Genomic DNA, 16,733 nt, shown 5'->3' with positions numbered 1-16,733 from the left:
TTTAGTAGAAACTTCAGAGGTCAACTTAGGCAAGAGGTATTTACTTTTTACCTTTTCAGTTTTTCCTTTGTTTTTGTTTTGTTTGCAGAAATATTTTATCCAGTTAAGTGAGTCAAAAGCATTAAGTCAAAGTCCAGTATTTTGTTAGCGAAGTCCTTGATCCTCATTGTGCAACTAACTCTACACACTGGCTGGTAGTGATCAGCTGGTAACCTGCTAGTGCATATACAATGACTTTGTTTTACAGAAAATCAAAATAACCATTAGATGGACTGGGGATGGATCAGTTAATGATGCCATTTTGCTTCAGCTTAATATTGAAGTAGAAGGATGCACTTCACTATCTGAGGTGCAAAGAATAGTGACCAAGATTGTTTAAGGTCATTAAAAAGTCAGTAAAAGCTTTTTCTTCTTCTGAAAACACCAAATGGCAGATGATGCCGGTGCAGCGGGAGGACCCGGAGGACCCGGGGGCCTAGGATTAGGAGGCCGCGGTGGCTTCTGCGGAGAATTCGGCCGGTCTTAGGGGCTGCGGTTGTGGTCGAGGCTGTGGTGGTGGTCTAGGCCGCTGAGCTCATGGAGGAAAAGCTGAAGACAAGGAGTGGATCCCCGTCACCAAGCTGGGCTGCCTGGTTAAGGACATGAAGATCAAGTACTTGGAGATCTACTTGTTCTCCCTGCCCATTAAGGAGTCTGAGATCATTGACTTTTCCTGGGTGCATCCCTAAAGGATGAGGTTCTGAAGATCATGCCAGTGCAGAAGCAGACTCGGGCTGGCCAGCGGACCAGGTTCAAAGCTTTTGTCGCTATTGGGGACTACAATGGTCACGTTGGTCTTGGTGTTAAGTGCTCCAAGGAAGTTGCCACTGCCATTCGAGGGGCCATCATCTTGGTCAAGCTCTTCATTGTCCCTGTGCAAAGAGGCTACTGGGGGAACAAGATTGGCAAGCCTCACACTGTTCCATGCAAGGTGACAGGCCGCTGTGGCTCTGTGCTGGTGTGTCTCATCCCCGCCCCCAGAGGCAGTGGCATTGTCTCTGCTCCTGTGCCCAAGAAGCTACTGATGATGGCCGACATAGACGACTGCTACACTTCAGCCAGGGGCTGCACTGCCACCCTGGGCAACTTTGCCGAGGCCACCTTTGATGCCATCTCCAAGACTTACAGCTACCTGACCCCCGACCTCTAGAAAGAGACTGTGTTCACCAAGTCTCCTTATCAGGAATTCACTGATCATCTTGTGAAGACCCACACCAGAGTATGTTCAGAGGACCCAGGCTCCACCTGTGGCTACCACATAAGGGTTTTTATACAAGAAAAATAAATGGATTAAGTCTGTTAAAAAAAAGTCAGTAAAAAACATTATGTGGTAATAGGTCCTTACATATATAAATATTTAGATGAGATTATACTGCCTAGTTTAGACCTAAATCCAAAATTAATAAGCGATTAAATTGGTTACATATATATATATATATATATATATATATATATATATATATACATATATATATATATATGAAGAAAAAATGAAAGTAGATAAATAATTGGATTCTCATATCTACAAGCAAGGCATACAAGAATTGCCAGTGGTCAGAAAGAGGAGAGATCAATGGGGTAGAAGCTTCTCTCAGTAACCGAAAGTGCATGAAGTTTGAGGACACTTTTAGTTCAAATTTTCTATTAATAAAGAAGATGTTTCTATTGTTTTAATTAAGTGTCTCAGTTTCTGCTGATTTCTTTGTTGGTTCTAGGAATTAATACAGTGCCTTGACAAAAAGTTAATGAAAGATCTTTTTTTTTTGCATGAAGTATGTTTCACAAAGTCAGTCAATATTTTTGTAGCCTTTGATCTATTTATATAAGAAAATACCATGTTCCTAGTTAGAATATTAAAGACAAAATAACAAAAGAGAACAAAATTTTAAAAGGTGAGTTGATTGATTCATTTATTGATTTGTGGAGTCCAAAGTAAGTAAATGTTTATGAGAAAGTCCAGTTATTCAATTAGGACCATGACCTACCTTATATTAATGATATGCAAGATGATCAGTTTCCAAAATGTATAGATTTCAGAGTTTATGAAATGCACACTTAGAGAACTTGATCATACATAAATTCTAAAGTGTCTATAACAACTTAGAGATTATTATTGGTAATATATGTCAATGTCCTATTATAATCAGCACTGAAATTAACAAAATATGATCAACTACATGTTTGCCTCCAAAATAATATGGCACAGGTTAGAAGTGAAGAAAGTAGCTTTTGGAACTGCTCTGAAACCCTCCATTTTCTCGTTGAGATTCTTAGGATATTTTTCTGGCTATCAGATGTGGCACAATATAATCTGCTGGTGTACATAAGATGACATTGTTCATCAGAAAAGCAAAATAATCAGTAAGTTGGTAGGGAATGTGCTATTTGTGGATGGCATTTGGTTCTTCTTGCCTTTCTGCTAAGCAGAATACACACTTTACCATCTGTGTCATAATGAATAGTGTAAGAGGTCTAATATGAGTAACCAATGACGAGAAAGAAGGGACTAAGACTCTCCCTCTCTCTCTCTCTCTCTCTCTCTCTCTCTCTCTCTCTCTCTCTCTCTCCCTCTCCCTCTCCCTCTCCCTCTCTCCCTCTCCTCCCTCTCCCTCTCCCTCTCCCTCTCCCTCTCCCTCTCCCTCCCCCTCTCCCTCTCCCTCTCCCTCTCCCTCTCCCTCTCCCTCTCTCCCTCTCCCTCTCCCTCTCCCTCTCCCTCTCCCTCTCCCTCTCCCTCTCCCTCTCCCTCTCCCTCTCCCTCTCCCTCTCCCTCTCCCTCTCCCTCTCCCTCTCCCTCTCCCTCTCCCTCTCCCTCTCCCTCTCCCTCTCCCTCTCCCTCTCCCTCTCCCTCTCCCTCTCCCTCTCCCTCTCCCTCTCCCTCTCCCTCTCCCTCTCCCTCTCCCTCTCCCTCTCCCTCTCCCTCTCCCTCTCCCTCTCTCTCTCTCTCTCTCTCTCTCTCTCTCTGTGTGTGTGTGTGTGGTGTGTACTGGTGCTCTGGTTAGTGTTTCTTGTTTGTTTTTCTCAACAGGAGCTACAGTAATCTGGGAAGAGGGAAGCTAAATGAGATAATGTCTCCATTAAGTTGGTTCTGTAGGCAAGCCTATGGGATCTGGTTGATGTGGTATAGGAGAGAAGCATATGGTCCTGGGATGTAGAAGAAGGAAATCTGAACAACTCACCTGGAAATGTGAGTAAGCAGCCCATCTCCCTGGAGTCTGCTTCAGTGCCTGCTTCCAGGTTCCTGCCTTGAGTTCTTACACTAGCTCCCTTCAGTGATGGACTATAAAATAAAAGTATGAGCCAAATATCTCAGTGTTTATTCAGTTTGCTTTTCGGCTTGCTCTTTATCACAGCAACAGAAATCATACAAGGACAATGCACATGTGTTCATGCCTGTGCAAGCATGTGTCTGTGCACGTAAATGTATGTGTGTTTACATGCATGCATATATTAATTTGCATTGAGTGTGATAAAAGGAAAGTTTTTTAGTAGTAGTAGTAGTAGTAGTATTTATTACTATTTAATCATTTTTGCAATCCAGTCCCCCTCCCAGTCTGTCCTCTGACTGTTCCTCATCCTATTCCTCCTTCCCCCATCTCCAAGAGGATGTCACCATCCCACACCCCCATCACATCAGTCCTCCTTGATAAAAGGCAAAGTCTTAATACTGTCATTTTACAATGATCTTTAAAATACAGGGAACAAGATAGCATATTTCTGGCTATGACAATTATTCTCTTCCTTCAAACTTATATCTGTCTTCTATGCTCTTTTTGCAAGGTCTGTCTTGACAGCAGGTAAGTTTCATAAATCGCTTCCTGGAAAGAAATAATAAAGAGAGAGAAAAAAAAGAAAAGAAGGGAAATGGAAAAACAATAAAATCATTCTGCATTGAAAGCTTCAGAGCAAAGATGAAGCAGATTTCTAAGTTAGTATTGTAAAGAGAAGGTCTAGATTTATTTTGTTTATCTGGCAAAGTTCACCTTCATTGTGTGTGTGAGAGAAAGAGGAGATGGAGAGGGAAGGGGAGATGGAGAGAGAGAGGGACAGAGAGAGGAAGAGGCAGAGGGAGATGGAGAGAGGGAAAAGGGAGATGGATAGGGAGGGAGGGGAGAGAGAATGGGGGAGGGAAGGGGGAAAAGAAGGGAAGGAGGGAAAGGGAGATGAATAAAGAGAGGGAAAGAAACCACTAGAAGCATGGATAGAGTAGACAAAGAAAGAGGGGAGGAGGGAAGTAATTGAACAGAGAGAGAAAGATAGAGTGCATGCCTTCTTCTAGGAGCAGAAGACAGGTTAGATGATGCCTAGAGGCCTCTTCTTAAATGCCTTTTGAGGGCAGTCATCTTCTTTAAACTGGTCAACAGAAATGATTACATCTTCATATTCCTATGAAATAAAGAAAATAAACTAAATCATTAAAAGTGTGGTGTGTTTCTTTAAAAAATGGTCTAAAGTGCATAATAACATATCAAATCATTCTGGAAAAGTCACGAAACCTCACAATGAAATAGAAAATCTCTCTAGTTACAATGGCCTCCAGTCAGCCTCCCAGTTGTAATTCTCTCCGACAGCTGGATATTAAGAATGTGAAGAATATTCTTGAGTAGATTATAAATAATAGTGTGAGACAGAGTGAATTATATTTTCCAATAATTGTCATTACATTATAGGACTGGAGGGAGGATGAGTGCAAAGACTCTGAACGCAAGGAATTAAGTCCTTCTCATCTCCAGAGAAAATAAAGAGATAAAGCAGATAAAAAAGAGAAGGGGGATAAGGTTATTGGGAGAAGAATAAGACAGAGACTGGACAGACAGAAAGACATCATAGGAAAGAAAGAAAGATGTTAGAGAGAGAGAGAGAGAGAGAGAGAGAGAGAGAGAGAGAGAGAGAGACCAATATTTGTTTCTAGGGAGTGTAGAAACAAATGTATAGGTGTATAAGTTTCACAAACCTGAGTAAAATGAAGTAAGGAAAGATGCTGGCTTGACCTGTCAAGAGAAGAGTGTCTGGCAACAGCATCTACAAACCCAGTTTTCATTGATTGAGCTACTCACAGGTTTTTCCACTGAAAAACAGGAAGCAAGAAAATCACCTGTGCTTATTTCTTATATTTTCACCATCTCTGTATCTATATAGTTTATATAAAATTAGTCTAATGCAAACTCACAGGTGGCAGCATTACAAAGGCTAAGAGATTAGCATCTTTCATAATTAGTTTCTACTATCTGAGAACATCCTGCAGCAGTTTCCCATCCTTGCTTATTTCACATGAACTGGGGTACCCTAAAAAGTTAGGTCTAAGATAGTCAAGGTATTTTATGTAAATCAACAAATCTCTGTCTCTCTGTCTCCTTGTCTCCCTGTCTCTCACTTTCCCCCATCTCCCCATTGTCTCCCCATCTCTCCCTGTCATCTCCCTATCTCTCTGTCTCTCCCTCTACCCATCTCCCATCTCTCCTTCTCCTCCTTATACCTCCCTCTCTTCCTCCTCATCTCTCTCTTCTCTCTCTCTTTCTCTCTCTCTCTCTCTCTCTCTCTCTCTCTCTCTCTCTCTCTCTCTCCATTTTGACAGCTGCTTGTGACATACTCTTTCTTTAACCAAAGAGAAAAGCCATTACATTTTAATGACAATATTTTGAAGAGAAGTGTCAAGGCAGGAGCATAAATAATTTAAGATCTGAAAATATATTACAAAGGAGAAAAAAGGGAGGGTTTTTTTTTTTTTTAGTGGAGATTGGTAATTATTTATCTAGACAGTTTGTCTATGTAGTCAGACATGTTCAAACAAGGACCCTGATTCCCTGATTATTGGAGTGGATCCTGATATCTCAAGGAGATGAGATAAGGACAATGCTAGTGTGAACCCAAAACTTGTCTACTCTGAGCTAAAATAGGCCAATGGACTCATGGGTAATGGATGATAAAGAAAGAGAATTCAGAACAGGGCATGGGAGAAAAAAGGGAGGCTCATAGGTATGAAAAAGAGTAAAGATAAAGAAAAAATTCCAGTTTAAGAGGGGAAGGTGTACACCAACTGTTACAGAGACAGGCTGTCTATGAGATTCTTTCTTCAGTATTCCAGCAGACCAGATTACCATGGAAACACTGTATTCTCTCATTCACTGCAACAGCATGAGTATGGCTACCAGTAGCAGTGCCTTGGGAAAATCTTTCTTTTCTAGTCACCAAAGAGGTGACATGATAGAGTGGCCTTGAAAGATTGCAAAGTGCTTACTCTAAACCGAATTCTAGTCTGATCCATTGTTTAGGGTTTTTTTGGTTTAGTTAGTTAATTTGTTTGTTCATTTTCTCTCCTCTAGGAAAAAGACGTACAGATATTTAAATGCTATATTTTTCAACATGAGTTTGATGCAATCAAGTGTTGTGTAATAAAAGACTAAGAATCCTGTCCAGTAACATGCTCGTGAATTTAAAACTCTTACTGTTTTTGTTTTTCTATTGTTGTCCCACCTCACTTACGGACTCATAAGTGTATCTACACTAATACAGACCAGACCTATACCTTCTTTTAATCTTAGGGTCAACAAACAAAATGTGCCGCCATCCCAATAAAATGGCAAAATAAAGCCATGAAAAACAGAGGTGCATGGGGAGGGAAAATCACTAAAATAAATTTCTATGTTGTCATTTTTTTTTCTTCTAACTCATTCCAAAAAAACAGAGCATGGTGTAAGGTTCCAGATATTTTAGAGACTCTGACCTCCTTAGTCTCAAAACATGAATCTCAAAACATGAAACAGGAACAAACACAAGGACAAACATGACATTGGACATTGATATGGTTATTTTTACTTATTTATTTATTTATTTATTTATTTATTTATTTATTTATGTGTGATTGTGTCTGCTATCAGATGAGGGTATAGGCAAAGGCCAGAAATGGTTTTGGATACTATGTAACTGGAGTTTCAAAAGGTTATTAGCTACCCAAATTGGGTACTAGGATCTGAATTTGGGTCCTCTGGAAGAATATTACAAGCTCTTAATAGTACCACCTCTTTAGCTCCTGCAAAAAGCTGTTTAACAAAGGATAGATAAAGGACTGGGTGCTTTTCATTATTTGCAGCCTACCGATGGAATTAATAAAGAGAAATATAAAGCAAAAGTAAGGATGATATTTGACATCTAAGAATGGAAGAAAAAATCATTGAACTCTGGTGGTCCCAGCCTCAATGCTTCCAGAATACTTCAATCCAGTATACTGAATGGCTTTTTTCTATTCTTAATTTTGCTTCCATTAATTCAACTCAGGATACTTGAATTGATAATATATAACTACCTTCTATTCTATGGTGTGATATTACACAAGTACAAATACACACACCCCTACACACACACACACAATAGAGAGGATCTAAGGAAAAGAGGAAAGGACAAGGGGGGGGGGATAGTGTTGAGCATATAATCAGATAAGGGAAAGTTCATATGCAAACAAGAACATGTCTGGTTAAGTCTTTGGATTGATCTGTGAAGATGTGATTAAAAGCAGACAGAGGAAGTGAAAATGAGGAAGAGGAAGGATGTCTTAATTTTAATTGAAATGATTGTAGGTTATATTTCTCTATTAATCTGTATCAGCAACAACAATGACAAAAGGTCCATTGGTTGTCATGAATAATCAATTGAATTTTCCTGTTCAAATAAAAAAAGGATATTGTTATTTAAAAAAAAAAGAAAAGAAAAGATTTTGTGGTCCATGTTCTGTGACTGAAGATCCTGCTGAGTTTTCAAAACTCCTCTGTTATTGGTGAAATCTTTTTGAAAAGCAATAGAGAAAAAGGAGAGGAAAATGGTCAAAAGTAGTGACTATTGCGAGTTGAAAAAAAGTGAAATATTTTTATGTTAACATACTCAGAATTCAGTTCTGAAACCCCTCAGAAGTAACACATTTGTTAGAATAGAGGAGCTGAGAAGATGTACATTTTATTTATCAACACTGTTGATAAAAGTTTTGGGAGGAGGTGGAAAAACTCTGGTCTGCCTCCTGATGTACTTGGCCTTAAATATGTCAAAAACCACAAGAAAATAGCTATGTCAAAATATTTAGTCTCATAAAAACCTGGCTTAGAGCAGAGAAACTGAATTGGAATCTTTAGAAGTCACTTAGTTCATCTATCTTTTTGTAAAGTACAAAAGAAGTCTCTCTTACATAAACTTGTGGATTGCTTTCTTTCTTTCTTTCTTTCTTTCTTTCTTTCTTTCTTTCTTTCTTTCTTTCTTTTTGAGTTTTTGTTATAGGGAAACACTCTGTATAGATTTATATTGTTGTGATAAAACACCATTGCCAAAAGCAACTTGAACATGAAAGGGTTTATTTGACTTATTTGTCCTAATTACTGTCCATCATTCAAGGAATCTAAGGAAGAAACTGAAGCAGAGGAGATAGAAAAAATTACTGTGTACTGACTTGCTGCCGATGGCTATCTCAGCCTGCTTTTTTATATAACCTAGGGATGGCACTGCCTACTGTAATCTGGGCTTTCCACCAACAATCATTAATCAAGAAAATGATTCAGAAATTTTCCATAGGGTAATCTGGCTTGGACGTTTCTGAATTGAGGATACATCTTCTCAAATCACTCTAACTTGTATCAAGTTGACAAAAAGAAAACAAATGCTAACCGACACAAGAAAAGAACATTTTTAAGGCAAGGAAAATATAAAATGTGTGATTATCCAAAACAAAAAATGAAGTATAAGAATACTACCCATCCTTTCTGCAAATAATTGCATTTCTGTTTATTTTTGGTTTGACCCCAGGCAGTTCAACTGAACACTAGTATTTCAATAAATACTGTTTTTAATGAAATTAGGAATTAAAATATCATTTCTTTAGTTAGACCATCAACTTAATAAGATAATGTATAATGAGTTCAGTCTTTTAAATGAAATTGATGATCACTTACTATTTTTGAGTCACTTTTAACAACTCTATTCTGTAATTCAGCATTATTTCTTTCCATGCTCTATAGATCAATGTGGTACCAACGTTACAGGCACTTCTTGCACCTAACCACATTTTGTATTTATATTTTACGTCTCAAAACTGTCAACAACTATCTGAATGTGAGCCATAAAGTGTACTCCTGCTATCTTCATCCATCAACCTCCCTAAGACCTTAAGCTGACTTCCTGTCTGCTTATACTTAGAGAGAACTGTCTTCATCTAGACAGTAGCTGATATGCCTTCCTCGAACACAGTCTCAAAGAAAAACATGGTATACTGTCGCTCCTTCATGAAAGTCCTGAAGTCCAAGAAAAGACTTCTACCCTGGTACCTCTAAAGAGAGGAGATCGCACAGACAAATAGATATTCTATGGATAGGAGTAGAAGGAATCTCTTACAGATTAGCCCATTAGTTCTTAATAATAAAAGCAGTGGTAGTGCCTCAGGAAAGACAGGCAGTTTCCTGCCCATGTGAAGTACGGCTTGGGTGGCTGAAGATTTAACTGGTCCTCAGTTCAATGTTACTAGTCTCAAGGTCAGCCATATCCAGAGAATGACATGACTGGTGAGGGCATTTAAGTAAGCATGGCTGTCAGGCTCACCTGGACAACAGTTTTCTATTTAATGAAATCCATGGAGATGACATGATGGAAGGGATTTTGAGAGTGCAGCCTTTCTGTGGTTGTAATTTGGAAGAAATACCTCTCAAGTGGCTTTCCTTTATATCCCAACGTTCCATAAAAGGGGACTGAAACCAATTGTGTCATTATTCTCTGACTTTTGGGTCTTCTGTAGTTTTGCATTGAGGTCAATTCTCTACTTCTGTTTCCTCCCAGGCTCTAAAATTGATCCAGCTCTAAGGCCAGGGGAATCTACAAAGCTTACAAGTTTCACCCCTTACAACCAAGTGCAAAATGATATTTAATGATCTTTTCCACCCACAAGAAAAAAATTCGTAGGGTAAAATGATATCTAAACTGTGACATTACATGCTAGTTTCATGGCAAAAGCCTCGCTTCCTCTTGAAGAGAATACACTTACTAATCACAGCATTCTTATTTGGGAAAGGGTCATTTGCAAAGACTTTTCTTATTTGTAAATGTCAGCTGCTATAACACCTTCCTATCACCCTTTGCCCACATCATTCGTTCACAACCTTTCAATGAGTCTGTACTCCATGTACTTGACCTTCAGCCCTGACACTTGAATTTCAGACAGGTGGGGGTTTTTGTTGTTGGGTTTTTGTTTGTTTGTTTGTGTGTTTTTGTTGTTGTTGTTGTTTTGGTAGTATGTCTCCATATAGGTCTAATGACACTCTCACCTGACTCTGACCTAGTTTTCAAAAATGCTGCAATGATCTTAGCTGACAGCCCCTGGTCTCATTGGCAGGGCATTATCCCACCCACCCTGCTTCTCAGCTCCGCCCCATTCAACACACTTGCTGATTCAGTCAGCTTTAGAGTCATTTCTCCCAATGCCTTAAGTCATTTGGATTTGGTTGTCTCCTGGGGGAAAAAAAAAAGTAAAACTCTACCTTCTTCACGGCAAGTCATTTGTGAGAGAGCCTTTACTAAAGCATTTTCCATCATTTTCCTTCCACGTTCTTAGCATTTAACTGAGGCTAGATATAAAAACTTTGTTACTAAGCAGTAAAACTCTCCACAACTGAATCTTCACTTTGTTCATGGATCAGCAAACACCCTGGTTCGTGTGTAATTGAAAAAATATTGCCACATTTCTATTTAAAAAAAAAAAAAAAAACCCTTCCCCTTCATGAATGTTTAAATAAATTAACTTGTGCAGGAAGAAGTGATACGCATATCAAAACAATTCTTCAACCTGAAGTCAACCAGAGCTGCAGAGACCTGCATGCTGGGAGGTATTCCTTTAGAATTTCACAGTAGCAATTTCCAAGGGCCGCTTTCTTCTCTTCAAGTAATCGCTTCTGTTTTGATCTTCAATGCCCTTAGAGGATGGATCCTTGCTAAAACATTATTGGTTTTCTGTGAATCAGGATGGCTTTGGATGACCACATTAAGATGAAACTGGGACCATCTCTTATAATGACAGGCTGGGATCTCACACTCAAGATATATCTCTGAAGTTCCATTAAAAGCCAATCCTGAAAGTTCACATTACACTCAGATATGTAGGGTTTTTTTAGTCATTGTTGTTGTTGTTGGTGGTGGTTTTGTTGTGTTTGTTTGTTTGTTTGTTTTTGCCTGTTGGTACCCTCCTCATATTTTCTGGTTCCCAATATGAGAAGCCAAAGAAGATGATTTTTATATCCAGAGAGATATTTCTGTATCCAGAGAGGGAAAGGAGTGATGAACTTATTGTTTATATACCAGGTAACTACATTGTCTGTGGACTCATCTTTCATACAGTGAGGTGTGTGTATAGAATACAAGATTTCTTTGATTGTCTACTGATATATGAAACTGCGTACTTCCAGTTTCTGAGAGAGCACATTCACTCAATGGTCCACAGCAATTCTTTCCACACATATTGTCTTCAGAAAGAGAGAAAGGTGTGAATAAACTTTGCTTCTTTTGGGCATCCTGGATTTTGAGAAACTCTACTCAGCTAACAAAAGAATCCTTTGGTGGCCCACAGCTGTTTTTAACGATTGTTCTCCTGTTCAGTGTTGAAGAAAAAGAACTTCATGACACTGTGGATTTGAAATGTGCACAAGTAAAGACATCTCTTCCTGCTGCACCAGGAATTAAATGGAGATGTCACTAGTTGTTAATGGGTTTGGTGAATTACATTGAGGGATCTCAATGAAGAAGGGGTTACAAACAAGAAAAGAAGAAGAATACCAAAAAAAAGATATAGTAACACAGACAGAAAAACTCATAAAGAGAAGGCAAACAAATGAGATAGAATGTTGGAAAGAAATGAAATATTAAAAAATTCTGACTTTGCAGTCTTGTGACCTGCCAGTTCCTTGAATGCTTAGGAAAACAATTCATAGATAGATAGATAGATAGATAGATAGATAGATAGATAGATAGATAGATAGATGTATACATACATAGATACATAGATAGATACATAGATAGATAGACTAATTTAGATGCCATTTTCCTACTTTACAAGCTTCTCCGTCCCATTATCTTTATTGCTTGTATCTCAGAAGTAAGGAAAACTCCTCTCCCCTAACACAACTTGGCACCTTCTGAACCAGAGAGACTTCTTACTTATGGAGATCTCATGAGTATCAAAGTCTAGCTGCCAGAGATAGATGACAGAAACAGCAATGGCACCATTTCTCAAGTTTGTATTAATTCAGTAGATATCTTCACCATAGTTGCCTCAACTAACACTACCCATGGCCTATACTCCTTTTTCAGTGTACAGAAACTGAAGTACAAAAAGGCAAGTCATGGGTACTTTCAAAGACACAAATATGTGATCCAGCTGAAAGGAGGAGTGGTGTATTCTACTGCTACTTTAGATGTTCAGCCCTCCTAACATGGACTATAGGTGTGGCACAAAGGTTTGGAAACTGTAATAAAGAAGGTTTTTGTTGGTGGTAATGGTGGTGATGATGATTGTTTTGTTACACGTTCAATTGCTGTAAGGCACTTGACTACAACAGCTTTTGTATTTGTGCTGAAACTTTTAGACAACCCCAAGAGACTCCCTCTACTATCTGTTCTAGCTCACTCTTGTGCTTTCTTTCCTTGTGTTTTTCCTCTTTCTTTTCTTCACTTCCTTCTTCCATCTATCTGTCTTTACATTCCCAAGTTATACAATTTCATGAGAATTTACTCAACACTCCTTAATTTCATTGAAGTCAAAGAACAAAGAAAACATTCTGGGTAAAGTTTAAAACCTCACAGAAATTGACTACTTTTTATTTCTGTTTGGTTGCCTCTCCATCATCCCAGAGACAAGTATTATAAATACAGATTTAATCTCCTGAACCCACCACCAAAGGGAAATGTGCAGTTCAGGTGAATGGTAGAAAAGATAAACATAGAAAAATAACTTCTCTGCTCATCAAACCTTTCATTTTCAAACAGAAATAATTACAATGATGGTCAGTGGGGAGATAGGAGCAATTTACAGATGTGTAACTCAGGTTCCTATGAACACATTTTTATATTCAGAGCAAGGCAGGGGACCCCCAGGTCCTGCACTATTGCCTATAATCTTTATTTCATTTTTAGAAGTTATGCTGTAATAGAATGTAAAAAAAGGGAATACATAAAAAGTTATAGAGGTGGGAGAGAGCATGGTTTGAAGCAGCCTGTCATTTCCTGACAGAGTGTGTTCTATGGATAGGCAGAGAATAACAAAAGCCAGTGAAGGAAGAACACTAGGATTCTGAAAGTAGACAGAACACCCAAGTCAATCATCTAAGTCCCACCAGGTTACGTTTTTTATACAGATAGGATGTTGGAGCAATGCTGGCATTCTGTATATAGAGAGGCTTAGAAGACATAAGATGGGGTCCTCCCACCAATTTCATTCCACTGGTTTTACAGTCTTGTCTTCTTGAATTCTTCTTGCATCCTCCCAATAATCGATAAATGAAGCAGTGCCAGAACCTATGAGATTGACTGTAGTGTCACATGTACATGCACTCATGTGAACGAAGTTATTTTTCTATACCTTGAGATGCTCCAGGGAAAACCCTGTACCCCAGCAATGGGTTTTAGTAAGAAGATGAGACTGAATTCTCAAACTCCAGTGCAAGACATGGCACAGGTGATCAACCCCACTTGGGGCCTGTGGATGTTTTCACGAGAACTCCCACTTTTACCAAGATGTTTATTCTAGTTTCTTGAGAGAAACTGAAGAGGGGAGCTATCTAGCATCTGAGAAACATGTTTAGTAGTGATTCTGTGTCAGTCTCCATCCTTCCTGGCTCAGCTGAGCAGAAATGTTGTTTATTATTGTACATGCACTAATTTCTAATGCAGGGACACTTAATCACCAAATTAGAGCTAGATATAATGAATACATTATTGCCTTTTCTGTTTTTAATCATTGGTTCTCAACCTTCCTAATGCTACAACCCTCTAATACAGTTCCTCATATTGTGGTGACTCACAACCATAAAATCATTTTGTTGCTACATTATAACTATTATTCTGCTAATGTAAATATCTGATATGTGACCCCTAGAGAGGTTGTGACCCACAGGTTGAGATTCACTGGGTTATATCTTAATCCATTTCAGTCCACTGAAATATGGATTAGTCTTAAGTTCAAGAGATCTTTGCAATTGCACAACTTCCTAAAATGTGTTCAGGAAAGCCTGCAAATTTCAAGTATAGGTTCAGATCACTTAGACAGCACACATTTAATGCTCTCTCTCTCTCTCTCTCTCTCTCTCTCTCTCTCTCTCTCTCTTTCTCTAATTCCTTCCCTTATCCCCTCCCTTCTTCACTTTTCTTTGTGCATAATACAAGGCAATTTTATAAAGAAAAACCTACTGATATTCGTGATGCACATGAAGAACTACAGTAACCATGAATAGATGTGACAAGGGGTGAAGAAGGACTTTTCATCTAGCTTCATTTGGAGAAACCAAGAAAGTCATATTATCAGGAAAGTACTTATTTGAAAAAGATTGAGCTAAGCATTCAGACAAAGACACTGGTTGTGGAAAGGTGGATTCGTGAAGGTAAAGTGGCAAACAAAAGCGAGAAGATAATAAGGTATTTGGATTATTTGGAGAGGAAAATACCACAGCAAATGTAATTTATTTGATGAATTTGGCTATTTCTACAGAGTGAATTCCAAAATAATCTTTCAATTTTCTATTTTAGTTTGATTTTATATAAAATCAAAATGTAATGAGAGGGCATTTATCCAGCTATCCAGTACAGTTGCCATGAATATTTTTCTTAATTAGTGCAGCCTGCTTTATTTATGCGGCCCACTCCCTGAGTCCAGGCAAATTCTACAGATAACACAACCATGCTTCTTGCCTATGAATACATTGGGAAATTCCTCTCTGACTTTTTTTTTAAATAAAGGGTCTGCATCTCCTTGGATTTTTGTTTATTTGTTTGTTTGGTTGGTTTGGTTTGTTTTTTTGACACCTGACTTATCTAATTGATATTTTTTCATTGATTAATGATTTTATTGCCACTCGGTAATGATATCTTAAGAGAGAGTGAACACACCCATCTCTGCTATGCGTATGTTGCTCTAACATCCATAGACAGAATTACACCTTGAGAGAATCCTCTATAGGACATCAGCTTCACGTACTTAGTCTCTTGTGGCCAAAGCCTCAGAGTCTACCTTCTAATACAGTAAAACCCATGTAAAAGAAATACTGCTGAAATTATGAGATCTCAGGAGAATGGTTAAGGTGTGGTCAAATACTTCAAAGATTATTCTTAAACCTATAGAAAAGTCACCTTGCTATTTTTTTCCTCTTTTGTTCATCACAAAGTGTTGACACCTAGTCTATTCTTCTACTGACAAACAAAAGAGGTATTGATGACTCCTTCCCTGATCACTTGTCCTGAAACAGAACAAAGAATTATCTTTCTGCTGTGCAGAGACCATGGGGTGGACACTGACCCACTTCCTAAGGGTGTACAATGAAGCCAGATTCAAAGACAATGTGGGATGGCATCTTGAAAGGAAAAACGACACATCTAATAACCACCAGGAATGGCCACTAATTAGCTGAAATGACAATAATTAACAAAGATGACAAGTTTAATAAACTTTCACTTCAGCATTATCATGTAGCACTGTGAGATTTTCACTTTCATTTTAAATGTTAATGCCAGTAGAGTTTTCTTTAGATGAAGGTCTTACAAAGTGCACAGACGGAAGTGAATTCATACACATGCACCATCAAAGTGTGTTTTGCTAATTTTATGAATGCAATGATCAGTAAGGAATGGGTTAAGACCTCATAGTGCCTTCCTGAAAATGTGTGTGTGTGCACGTATACATGTGCATGTGAATGTGTGTGTGTGTGTGTGTGTGTTTGTGTCTCTGTGTGTACCATATTTATGCAGCTCACCAATACCCAGCCATGGAGATCAGAAGCAACGTAGTTGTTTTTAATTATCCTTGATATCTTCAAAGATAAAAAGATCTCACTCCTTCTTTTTCTCCCTCTTCAGCAACAGACAAAGAAGGTTAAATCTTATTAGCATGTCCTATATTGCTAGTTGTAACCTAAGTGACCTGTCATGGCACTAAATGCTACTAGAACTTTATCTGTACTTGCAAGATGGAAATTTTATGCATCAATGCTTTTATGCATGCATCTGATTTGGGAAGTTCACTGCTTCATGGATATGAGCATTGTGATCATGTAAATTGATCTACATAATGGGATTTTGTGTGTGTGCCTGCATATATCTCTATGGATGTAGATGTATGCAAGCATATTTGGAAACGAAATATAATACATGAAAAGTTAACTTTAATGATCTGAAATGCATTAAATTCAAACTATACTGTATATGTATGTAGGCATTACATCTCTATCATTGTGCTCTGCAGGAATTTAAAGGAGAAAAAAAGTCATCATATACTCTGATATGCCATTCTAAATATGACTACAACGTGGCAATAAATAAGACTCAAGGAGCCCAAGATGTATGGGCTTTTAAAGACAGCCTTAGCACAACTGTAATAAAAGTACAATATTTTTTGGACATGTATAGCTATCCCTTTCAGGTGCCTTGACAAAGCTCTTTGTCTCTAAACTATCTACTGCCAAATACCAAAAGTT

General features: G+C 38.4%; 1 pseudogene; it reads left to right on the top strand.

Moving 5' to 3' along the window:
• Positions 1-422: 422 nt before the first annotated feature.
• Positions 423-1,301, top strand: LOC117719941 (small ribosomal subunit protein uS5 pseudogene; annotated as a pseudogene).
• Positions 1,302-16,733: the final 15,432 nt, after the last annotated feature.

Source organism: Arvicanthis niloticus, chromosome 14 (genome assembly GCF_011762505.2).
Source record: "Arvicanthis niloticus isolate mArvNil1 chromosome 14, mArvNil1.pat.X, whole genome shotgun sequence".
Taxonomy (NCBI): Eukaryota; Metazoa; Chordata; class Mammalia; order Rodentia; family Muridae; genus Arvicanthis; species Arvicanthis niloticus.
This window is presented reverse-complemented; position numbering and strand designations above follow the sequence as displayed.